Source organism: Typopeltis vanoorti, chromosome 12 (assembly GCF_054136105.1).
Source record: "Typopeltis vanoorti isolate ZY-2024b chromosome 12, IOZ_Tvanoo_1.0, whole genome shotgun sequence".
In the NCBI taxonomy this organism is placed as follows: Eukaryota; Metazoa; Arthropoda; class Arachnida; order Uropygi; family Thelyphonidae; genus Typopeltis; species Typopeltis vanoorti.
This window is the reverse complement of record NC_143560.1, coordinates 133,950,917-133,964,099: the sequence shown is the minus strand read 5'-3', so window position 1 is coordinate 133,964,099 and position 13,183 is coordinate 133,950,917. Positions and strand designations below refer to the sequence as shown.

Sequence of the window (13,183 nt, the reverse complement as noted above, 5' to 3'; positions counted from 1 at the left end):
TGCATATGGAAGAACACATGAGAGACATTATTTACAAGAGACAGCGAGCAAGTGCATTATCAAGTCAAATCCTTTTCTCGGCTAATCCTAATGATGATAACCAAAGTTACAAAGTCTGCTGGGAAAAATCTACAAACATCTTCCGTTGCAGTGACGAAATAGAGAGAAAAATTGTGGAATCGAGAGAAATCATCTTCAATCCTGTTCATCTAAATAACAACTTAAGCTACAACCTCCCAGATAGTCATTCAGCTGTAATCATGTACTGGCGTTCATGTGATGCAGCAAGCATGCACTCTCCCAACAATGCAACAAATGAAAGAACATCTTCAAATACAACTACAACGTTTTCATGCTAATTATGTATAAAGACTGTCTATGTTGTTCATAATCTTTTAACCCTCAATGTTTAGTGTTTTTTCTTTTATAATGTCACCTGAAGAAGGCTGTTACAAGCCGAAACTAGTAGTGTGTTTATATTAAAACCTTTTTAATTAAATCTCAGTTCTAGTCATTCAATTTTTTCATAAAACCAATATATATATATGTATATATGCACATACTGATATATGTATATATGCACATACTGATATATATATATATATATATGTATATATGCAATTTGTAGTATTAACTCGGTACTGGGACTGGGATATGTTCATATTTATATATACTGACTATAACCGAGATTAGAATAACAATTAAATTTATTCAAAACACAACATGTTTCATCGGATTGTCCATCTTCAGGCATGGGAACATAGAAAGCAAGTAAACACTATAAGAAACATCTGAAAGTTTATTTTTCACTTGGTTAGAATATAATAAATTTAGTTTAATCCTTTTTCCAAGTGTGAGCAAACAAAGTTTGCGCCTGAAAGCATCTTCAGGACTGGGGTAAGGTGGTGCAACACCAGGGCGACTCCTTGCAAAGGCGGAGCAAGAAACTATCATCCTATCGGAGCAAGCAACTATCGCTCCTATCGGAGCAAGCAACTATCGCTCCTATCGGAGCAAGCAACAACTATCACTCCTATCGGAGTGATAGGAGTGATAGTTGTTGCTTGCTCCGCCTTTGCAAGGAGTCACCCTGGTGTTGCACCACCTTACCCCAGTCCTGAAGATGCTTTCAGGTGCAAACTTTGTTTGCTCACACTTGGAAAAAGGATTAAACTAAATTTATTATATAAGAAACATCGTATCACTATAAAACGACTATTATAAAATTCAGTAAGCTTTGAACTGTAGCTACAGTCCATGTTGAAGTTCTATTGTTAAGTAGCTGCGTGCGTCTGATTTCACGCGTGTGCCAATATCGGATAGCAGAGCTGAAAGAGTCCGGTAGATTATAGCTAAGGTTATTATTTATGTGATGAGAGTCCATAACAATTTCCTTAGACTCGACTATGCGTCGCTCCACCTCGTCACGGCATATATGAAAGTTTGAGGTTGTTGTCCAGTTTATCTCATGTTGACGGCCTTCATCATTTGTGTTTACTGAAAACAGTACATGAAATGTTTACTGAAAATCACGTGCAACTGCGGGAAGCAATACTATGGCCAAACTGAAAATCCATCCTCCTACGTCTAGAAGAACACCAGAGAGAGACATTGCCTACAAAAAAACTAGAGCAAGTGCCCTATCAAGCCATGTACTGTTTTCAGTAAACACAAATGATGAAGGCAGTCAACATGAGATAAACTGGACAACAACCTCAAACCTTCATATATGCCGTGACGAGGTGGGGCGTGAAATCATATTGGATATCCGATATTGGCACACGCGTGAAATCAGATGCATGCCGCTACTTGACAATAGAACTTCAACACAAACTGTAGCTACAGTTCAAAGCTAACTGAATTTTATAATAGTCGTTTTATAGTGATACAATGTTTCTTATAGTGTTTACTTGCTTTCTATGTTCCCACGCTTGAAGAAGTCGGACAATCCGATGAAACATGTTGCGTTTTGAATAAATTTAATTGTTATTCTAGTCTCGGTTATAGTCAGAATATATATATATATCTTAGGATAACCAAGTTATTTTATAAACTGCAAACAATTAAGTTTGTGCCTGAAACAAAGTTCAAGTCTAAAGATGATACAACACCAGGGCAACTCATTGTAAAGGTGGGTAAAGCTCTGATCACTATTCTTAGTATTTTCCCATAATGTAAAGCACATCTCACTAGAAGATGTATACTGCAATGCATCACGGGTGGGGTCACTACCCAGACCGGTTTCAACCTTTTTTGAGGTCTCCTCAGTGAGTAGCTAGACCCTAAATACCAAGGTTATAGTAATACGGAGCCTTATCAACTTTACCTATAGAAGTTACAACAAGGTGTTTTTATTTTTAATAAAAATCTCTGGAGGAGATATAGATGTAATAAATTTTTTAACTTGGGGATATTGTATATTATGATAACCAAGTTATTTTAACTCCTAATCCCAAGTATGCAAACAATTAAGTTTAAACCTGAAACAAAGTTCAAGTCTAAAGATGATACAACACCAGGGCAACTCATTGTAAAGGTGGGTAAAATGTTATAAACATGGTTACTTTAACCAAGTTTATAAAATTATTAGGAATTAAAATAACCAAGTTTATAAAATAACTTGGTTATCCTAATATACAATATCCCCAAGTTAAAAAATTTATTACATATATATATATATATACTGATATTATTATTACCACCCCAAGACCTCATGGAGTCAAAGACTCATCTGGGAGGTCCTTTTATCACACACACACAGCTCATCATACCGTGTTTTAAACACATTCAAACTCTTTGCAGACACCACATTCTCAGGCAAGGCATTCCAATCATTCACAATTCTGCACGAAAAAAACCTGCCTCTCACTCCCCTATTCACACCCTCTTTATACAGTTTTCCAGGGATGACCTCTGGTTCTCCCCTGATCTCCCACTATTCTCTGTAAACCTTCTCCAGCATTGATCCTATAACAACCCCTTATCAACTTATAGGTCTCTATCGTATCTCCCCTCTTCCTCCTGTCTACCAGACTCTGCAAATTATATCTTCTCAATCTTTCCTCATACTCGACATTCCAGAGGTCAGAAACTACCTTAGTCAATCTCCTTGGGACCCTTTCCGACATCCCTTCATCCTTCTGAAAACCCACTGACCAAATCTGGGCACAATAGTCCATGTGTAGCCTAATCAAAGCTTTATACAATGGAACAAGAATCTCCCTACTTCTACATGTCACTGTCCTCCGCATCATTCCCAGAAGCCTTTGTGTTGTCTTCACAATTTTGGTGATGTGTCCCCTAAATTTTAGATCCTTATCCACTATCACCCCCAGATCTCTTATTTCCTCTACCGCCAACAATATATTCTCACCAAGCATAAATTCTGCATCCCATCTTTGTTTTCCAAATTTTAAAACCTTACATTTTGCAACATTGAATTCACATCCCCATTTCCGTACCCAATCACTCAATCTATTCAAGTCTTCCTGTAAGGCCACGACTTCTTCACTACACTTCATGGTTCGTCCCAACTTTGCATCATCTGCAAACAACTGAATATCTCCATCCAAATCTTCACCTATATCATTAATATATATATATATATATATATGCATATATATATGCACATATTGATATATATATATATGCACATATTGATATATATATATATGCACATATTGATATATATATATATGCACATATTGATATATATATATATATATGCACATATTGATATATATAATATATATATATATGCACATATTGATATATATATATATATATATGCACATATTGATATATATATATATATATGCACATATTGATATATATATATATATATATATATGCACATACTGATATATATATATATATCAGAGACATCACGTGCCCATTTAGGTTGGATGTACTGTCATGGCTTATGCAACCTGCACTACAAAATTCATGTCAGTTTGACCGTATGATTGCATTTTTATCGAGGTGTGAAAGTTTTAAGAGTGTATAGCATATCAGTGCTTATCTTAGTTGGTCTAATGCAATTAATTGTAGGATAACTTTGAATACTTTAATTTATCAATTAATTGTAACCAAATCTGTGCAGAGTGGGAGACGTTTTAAGATACTGTATATTAGAAAACAATAATGAAGGAGAATGCTATATTTGGTTGGTATATTTGATTTACTCAAAGGTGTAAAATTTGGAAGAGGAGGATGAAGCCTACCTCCTTCGACTACAATACTGTTTTTCCCATTGTAAATATGGGCAAAAAAATTATAAATTTATCAAAAATTATATATTAAAAACTTGTCTATATTATATATAAAAACTTGCCTAAGAAAAATCGGCAATGTTCAATTGGATTGGCTGATACAATAACCAATCACAAGCTCTATGCGCAATTGTCTCTGAGCTCACCCAGCCTCGCCTTCTGAGCGGTTGAAAACTACTAGAACACTAAGAAGTTGACCTGCTGCACCTTTGAAAAGATGTATGGATATACATCTTTTCAAAGGACTCAAAGGTATATGTATTTTGAACGCACATCTGGGCTATTAACGCGAATGTGATGCAATGTTTATGCATCAAAAAGTGCCCTCTTCAAAGCATCAGTATACTGTTGATCAATTTTATTATTAAACTGAACCAACTAGTTTTGCCACACTTTAACTGTTGGCATCTTCAGGGTACTTACAAGTTTAAACAATCTCACAATTATGCATAAGTGCAAAACTGACAAAAATAACTGTAAAAAAACTGACTAGAATAATTACAAATAGGATAGTATCGAACGTGAGTGAAACACGTATCGCGTGTTAGCTAGCTGTTGCTAAGGAGCTTTCTGTAGTTTGTATTAAAGTTCATTTCTTCCATTTTTAAAGTTCTGATTAGGGTGTTTTTCCATATCTCTGGGAGTATTAGGCCTTGATTTCTGTTACGGTTGACAGTAGAACCTAGGTGACCAGATTTGGTCACCTAGGTTCCTTCTTGATGGGGAGGAGGTGGAGAGGATCCAGAGGGGAGTGACTAAGATGATAGCGAGTCTATGGAATGAACCATATGAGAACAGGTTGTAGATTTGTGGGTCGCAGAAATTAGTTGATAGGCGGAAAAGGGGAGATATGATTGAGACATTCAAATTGCTAAAAGGTTTCTATAGGATTAATTCAGAGGATATTTTTGAGATCAGGACTGGTGGTAGGAGAACTAGGGGACACCTATGGAAGCTGGGCAAGAGTGTGGTTAGCAGGGATGTTAGAGCTGGGTTCTTTACTTTTAGAGTGGTAAATGAGTGGAATAAGCTGCCAGAGTCTATTGTGGGTGCTATGATGGTGAGTGAGTTCAAGTCAAGGTATGATAGATACTGTGAGAATGTCATATAGTTGTGTGGACATGATGTTTAGCCTCCCTTGATGAGTCTAAGGACTCTCTGGAGTCGCTCGTAATAATAATAATAATAATAATTATTAGGAGAGACTTTAACAGGAATAAAGGCACAAATAAAATATCAATGATATTGCTATTCAGTGGATGAGCACAGCACACCTAGCACACCCAGAATTTTTTGCCCCTGATATATAAATATATACACACACACCATCTTCTAATTCAGAAACTATCGACATATATACATTCATTCAAATCTTAACTATAGTAAAGTTGTAATGTCTGATTTAGAGAAAATCCAGCTGAAATTAAGAGTGGTAGATGAAAAATAAATGATTTAAGATACACATATGATACAACCTCGAAGCAGAAACTAAAGAAGATCTGTAGAGGTTGATTTTATTGATTAAGAGAGAAAGTAACAAAACCAAACTTAATTTAAACATCAGCAAAACAAAAGTGTTGGCTTCTGGCAATTTAAATGAATTTATAATAGAGGGAAATAAAATCATTGAAAGTTATGATTTACTAGAGTCCAGAATCAGAAATAATGGAAAACCTGACAAAAATAAAAGATAGAGGTGTGAGTATGGCCATGTAAGTTAGAACTGTCAAAGTAATGGCATTTCCAGTAGTGATGTATGAATGTGAAAGCTGGATTATTAAGAAGACAGACAGAAAGTGAATTGATTGATTAGAATTATGGGTGTGGAGGAAACTATTAAGAATCCCATGGACTGCAAGAATAACAAATAAGAAGATTTTAGAGGGGGTGGAAAGAGAGGAAAATAGTTCCATTGCATAAAGGAGGTTCCAAGACTGCTGTTGCAAATTACTGACCGATCAGCATATCAGGAATCGTTGTCAAGGTTTTGGAGATATTAGTCAAGAGCAAAATACACGAATGGATAGATGAAAATGGGATACTGTATGGAGGACAGCATGGTTTTGTGAAGGGTAGATTATGCCTCAGTAACTTCCTCATGTTTTATAATACAGTGATGGCTGAACTGGATAAGAGTAATAGATTTACAGTGATACTGCTGGACTTTGCTAAGGCCTTTGACAGGATACCACATGGAATTCTAATCAGTAAACTGCAGCACATGGGGATGGATAGGAGGGTGGTTGATGGAGAGATATCAGAGAGTAGTTTATTCAGGAGTGCAGTCCAAAAGAAGGCCTGTTACTAGTGGTGTGCCACAGGGTTCTGTTCTTGGACCACTGTTATTTAATTTGTTCATTAATGATATAGGAAAGGATCTGAGAGGAACTGTTCATTTATTTGCTGATGATGCAAAGTTGGGTAGAGCAATAGTGAATGCACATGATGTCAAAATTTTGCAGAATGATTCAGATAGATTGGCAGTCTGGGATAATGAGAACAGATGTCAGTTTAATGTAGCAAAGTATAAAGTTATGCATTTTGGGGCAAATAAATTAGCAGCAGCATATCACATTGGTGAAACTGTATATCACATTGGTGGAACTGACTTCGTCAACGAGAGGTTGACGAAGCCAGAAATTTGGGTGCATTGGTGGATAGGGAGTTGAAGTTTAGGGGGCACATAACAAAAGCGACTAAATCCGCTCATCAGATTCTCACTTGATTACTGAATACTTTGACGAGCAGAGATAAGCAAGTTATTGTTCCTCTTTATCGAGCCTTGATAAGACCTCATCTTGACTACTGTGTAGAGATCTGGGCCCCTGGGTTTCTTCTTGATGGGGAGTAAGTAGAGAGGATCCAGAGGCAAGTGACGAAGATGATAGCTGGTCTATGGAATGAACCTTACAAGAACAGGTTGAAGATCTGTGGGTTACAGAAATTAGGAGGAAAAGGGGTGATATAACTGAGACATTCAAATTACTGAAGGGTTTTTACAAGATTAATTCAGAAGAAATTTTTCAGAACAGGTCTGGTGATGGGAGAACTAGGGTCTATCCATGGAAAATGAGCAAGAGTGTAGTTAGCAAGGGTGTCAGAACTAGGTTTTTTACTTGGAGAGTGGAGAATGGGTGGAATAAGCTGCCAGTTTGTTGTGGGTGCTGTGACTGTAAATGAGTTCAAAGCAAAGCATGATAGATACTGTGCGAATGCCAAATATTGTTCTTGATACGATGTTTAGGGCCTCCCTCGATGAGTCTAAGGACTCCTTGGAGTTGCCCGTAATAATACAGAAAATCAAGCAAAGGTTGGTCGATTGGTAGAGGTTCTGCTACTAATGACTCAGCAAAAAGTTAAGCAAGTTTGAGTGTGGTCAATAGTTGGAAGGGATTCAACCGTTCGATGCTGTTGGCACACTCTCCCTCGATGAGTCTTTGGACTCCCTGGAGGTGTCATATAATAATAACAATAATAAAGACAGAATGCTCCTTGTAGGTGATGATCACTAAACAGAAGTTAACATTCTTTGGTCATATTGTAATCTAATGACTCATTGGAAAAGGCAGTTATGTTGGGGAAGATTGATGGAATGAGAAGAGGAAGACCACAAAAGAGTTGGTTGGACAATAAAATAATTTATCAACTTGAACTTACAATTACTGAAAGAAAGGACAAGAGGCCAAATGATGGAGAGCCTTTGTTCAAAGGATCGCCAAGAGTCGAAAACGATTGGATGGCACATAACAAGGAAGTGTAAATTTACATACTTTTGAGTTTTAGCAGAGAGATACTGCAGTCTCTTAGCAACCTTTCCAAATTTTTCTCCCACATATTGAACTATGCTTTAGAAGGTGAGATATATTTTAACTCACCACTCAAAGGATTAATAAATCTTTATTAAAACTGTACTTCAGGGATAACTATTAAAAAAATAACTTGATAATACAATAAAAACATACTGATTTGTTTAAACAAATACCTTCTGAAAGTATTATGTGTTCTGCCATTCTCTACATGTTCCAATCTTATCAGTTAACAGTGAAAGCTCAGGCTAGATTACATACGGGTAAAATTCTACTAGAAAAAATAACAGAATCTGGAACTTGCATTCATAAAATGAAGAGAACTTTCATTAGCATTTCGAGCATTTGCATTTTTCTTTTAGTAAATTTAGTTATTTATTCCATGCTGTATGATCTTCGCTTACCACATGTTATTATGACTGGTCGCCACAGAATCTAGACAACTCACTACTGGGTTTCTTTCATATTTTCTTCCACAAATTTCATAGTATTTTCTTGGCATTTATTTTTTATTATTCATTTTATATCACCTTCATATTTCCTAACGAAAAATATACATTCCTTATTGCAATTTAAGATGTAACTTCAACTGCTGTTTATTTTTCTAACTTAATCTTTGTCATATAAATTTTAACTTCAGAAAATGTTTACCCCCAGATTTCTATTAGAATCCAAGGATTTCAAATGCACGTTGCAGCCCATAACATCGATAAATCCATTTATTCTTCGCGCTTATGACAATTGGCTAACTCGAGTTTCTCAATCGTCTTCCTTTAGCGACACCTGCGGATTCAAAAAAGTGATTTTCAATATCGAAATAGATCAAATCACTATAATGAAATAATTCAAGTCACGGTTTTCCCCTTCATTTTCCATAATGGGAAAATGGATCCGTGTTTTCAGGCAATAGCAGCGCGGAGAAAACGCATATACCAACTTTCTCTATTCTGAGCCAATATACTACATTTCCGTCCTATTGACTTTAATATACACTAGTGTCCAAAAGCTAAGGAAAAAAACTACATTTTTATTTGTATATGAAAAAAAAAAATGTCATGACTACAGCCAAATGTAGACATAAATTTATTGCCAACACACTAATAAATTATATTGCACAAAAAGTATTATTATTATTATTATTATTATTATTATTCCTGATACCTCCAAGGAGTCCGAAGACTCATCGCGGGAGGACACCTACAACTGTCTCAACCACTACACCGAACCTCTACTACGAACCAACGCCATCTACCGCCCACCTCCACCACCACTACAACTAGTATTTTTTATCTGTAAATTGCGTGTGTTCTGAAGGGCCGATTTGTCTGTATGCAGGATAAAAAAAAAACCCGAGTTTCCGGGAGAAAAAACCTGCTACCTCCGTATGATATTGGCTAACTCACCTTCGATTGAAATCGTCCAGATAAAGATTCCTCCCGTCGCGACGAGAATCGAACTTAGGCCTATTCCAATCGAAGTGCACAATGTACCATAGTTCTTCCAATTGCGCTATGGAGGCGCTATATGTTATAAATTTCGTACAAATTCAATTGCAATACATTTTTTTTTCAAAAGTTAAAATTTTCCTAAGGAGGTAGTTAAGGAATGGATGTACAGCGATTACAGAAAACTATGTGTAGAGACATTTCAGTATGGAATATGTCCACCCCCGAACTGCGATACAGCTCTCACAATGTCGTATCATGCTTAGCATCAAGTGATTCGGGAGTTCTTGAGGCAAACCAGCCTATTCCTCCTTCAGAGCAAGGATATGGCCTTGTTTGTTTTCTAGAGGGGAATTTCGAGCAGCAATGCGTCTCCCTATTGCGTCCAAAACGTATTCTATGGGGGATGAAATCTGGAGAGCATTCTGACCAATCGATTCGATTAATATTCTCGGTCTTCAGAAGTATCTCCACTGCTCATGTACGTTGTGGTGGGTGATTGTCATCCATAAAAGTTAATTCTTCGCCTGCAGCACCACTCAACAATCCAATATGATGTTGAAGAACTTCGTTGCAATATCGTTCACCAGTCACAGTCCCTCTTTCCAGTAGTTGTAACTCAGTGTGTGCATTAAGCATAATGCCTCCCCATACCATAAACCCCCAGCACCCTGTATACATATTCTTTTCAAGAATATTTTCGCGATGATAAGCAGTGCCACTTTCACACCAGATTAAGTGTCGTCTGGAATCGGAGGAAAGCCTAAAACGACTCTCATATGTAAAGTGTACATTAGTCCATACTACTGGAAACGTGCTGAAGAATGAGCTGTGGATAAAGGGATGCAGACTTATCCACAGCTCATTCTAGACTCTCATCCTATACGCCCAAAGGACTTAGTACAGTCCTTTGGATGTATAGGACTACTTGTCGCAGACGTCTTGCCAGAGTTTTGCGAGATATCTGCCTATCTCTGCTTGGATGGAACTGACTTGCAAGCTGACCTGCAGTGGTTTATCAACTACGTTTCACTGTTATAACCAAAAATCTGTCTTCTTGCTCCATGGTTGAGCGAGAGCGACCTTTTAGCAAATGTCTAGAACACATTCCATTGGTTTCATACACTGCCCAGTGCCTGGATACAACGCCATGTAGGATTCCAAACTCTCTAGCAATATCAGTAATTCTGTGACCTTCTTAAAGCTTTCCAGCAATTGTTGCCCAAATGAAATCATCTACATTATGTCTTTTAGATGAGACATTGCAAGACGTCCACGTTTGCAACTTTATTCCCTGATTGTGTGATGAGAGTGATCATATAGTCATGATTTGGGAGATGCACAGCATGCAGATACATGTTTGGGAGATATGAAAATCTCAGGAAACAACTTGGAAGGAGTACATTGGGATGAAACGAAAAGGGAAACATATTAATAGGTGTAAGAGATAAATAGTTGAGGATGAAATAGCAAATTATTCGCTTAAAGCGGCCTTTTTTCTGTTATCCTGAGTGCTACTGTGTGATCCCTTTTTGCGCGATTCGAAAAGGTGAATGTGTAACCGCTTTTTACTCGAAATCGTTAGTTATACAAATTGTTGCTGATTCGTCTGAATTTGCGGATGTAATCTTCAGAAATAGTATTCGTCTTCAGGCTTGGACGCCTGAGTAAGATTCTATATTAAATGATCTACTGCAGCGAGAATGAAATCAAAAGAAAAGAAGAAGAAAGCTTAATAACAACTTAAAGAGCAATAGAAAGAAGAATCTATAATATAAGCAAGAAGGATCATATGACACACACACCGAAATAAAGAAAAAATTTGGATTTAAAGATGTGCTAGAATCTATAACAACAACAGAAAAGGATTGGAAGAACACATAGCACTCATGAAAAACAATAGGTGGACTTCGAGAATAACAGACTAGAAGTTAGTAGAGCTTCTAGCTTATATTTGTTAAATATGTAAATTGGAAGGAGAAAATATAGAAGTGAGGAAAGAGAACAACATAAGAAGACTATCTCATTCTCATACAGTTCGTGATGAAGTGACCATGTGAATTAAGAATATTAAATTATTCACAGCTCGGATGTTGCGTTTGTGAATGTCTGCGTAGTCTAGTGATAAAGAGACACCTACAATCACAATCCTCCAAGCTAGATAAATTGAAAAAAAAAAGAAAAAAGGACCGTAGTAGGTTCGATTTCAGTCACCGACTCGCGGCCAGAACGTTGCTGTTGTTGAGGCCCTTAGCGCCTTTATTACTGATTAAATTTCAGTTATCTATACTGAGGTAGGAGCTCTTGTAATGCAAGGCCATAAGGTGCAACTTGTCTAGCTAATGCGTAAATCCAGTCCTTCAACGACTAAAGGACACTTTTTTTCTAGGTTTGTTTTTTTCAAGTTAGCTAGTCTTTGGTAAACAAGTGGAGGTTTTCCCCTCAAAAACTTGGTAATTTCACCTTCAACTAGAATTGATTTAGAATAGATTACTTCTGACAATAATACCAGCTTGAATCATGAACATGAACATAAGAATATTCCACTTGTCTGGAGGACTTTCGCCACTCTTAAAGATGGAAACTGGCTGCATATCAGTTTCTAAAAATTACTACCAAAAGTAATTTTTCCCCTAATTGTTCCGAAAGTTTGTGCTCCAGAACTGACCCCCATCCTGTGTCACCTATATATACTCTCTTACTCCACTGGAATCTATCCCACAAACTGGAAATTGGCCTATATTCATCCCTTTCCCAAGAAGGATGACAAGTCACTGCCATCCAATTACCGCCCTATCTCGCTTACCTCAGTGCTGTCAAAGGTAATGGAAAAAATCATCAATTCCTAACTCCAACACTATCTTGAAGACACTCACCAAATAAATGATGGCCAGTATGGATTCTGCCACTACCAATCAACCGGAGATCTACTCACATACGTCACCCATCTCTGGACAAATGTTATGGAGAGGTTTGGAGAATCTCAAGTTGCACTAGATATGATATCTCCGAAGCCTTTGACCGGGTCTGGCACAAAGGCCTACTAGGCAAACTACAATCATTCGGTCTGACCCAGGACTTCTGTAGTTGGATTGCCAGCTTTCTGTCTGGATGCACATTGTGTGTGATGGTGGACGGCTCCCTATCCTCTCACCATTCAATTAATGCTGGGGTCTCACAAGGTTATGTCCTCTCACCAACCCTCTTCCTGCTATATATCAATGCCCTACTGCAACTGACCTCCAACTCAATACACAGTTTTGCAGATGACAGCACATTACACTCCTCGCTTGCATTTGATAATCCTTACCCTACACAACCCTCAACCTACAGAAAATCAACCACCACCACCCTCAACTTCGATCTCCAAGCCATCCTACAATGGGGCTCGGATAACCTCATAAATTTCAACGCCAATAAAACCAAGTTCTGTACTATTTCCCATAAAAAAGAACCATTTTTTCCCAGTATCCTCTTTGATGATACCCAAATTTCCAGACAGTTTGAGATCTCACTCCATGGAATCACCCTCACATCAAACTTCACCTAGCATAAAGATATCATAACCATTGCATCCTCAGCCTCAAAAAAAACTAGGATTTCTCTTTCGCTTAAGACGTTACTTCACCCCTGAACAGCTATTAACATTATACAAATCACA

At 37.3% G+C, this 13,183-nt stretch overlaps 1 protein-coding gene across 8 annotated transcripts in view; it reads right to left on the bottom strand.

The window, feature by feature from the left end:
- Rad17 (Rad17 checkpoint clamp loader component) overlaps window positions 1-8,831 on the bottom strand; it is a 404,427-nt gene extending 395,596 nt beyond the window's left edge. For 4 of the 8 annotated variants that reach the window (XM_090401707.1, XM_090401708.1, XM_090401713.1 and 1 more), the window contains exon 1: window positions 8,482-8,829. The gene's annotated coding sequence lies outside the window, so the exon portion shown is untranslated. Of the gene's footprint in view, window positions 1-8,253 lie in introns of all 8 variants that reach the window. The other 4 variants (XM_090401709.1, XM_090401711.1, XM_090401715.1 and 1 more) reach the window with 3 other exon arrangements.
- Window positions 8,832-13,183: the final 4,352 nt, after the last annotated feature.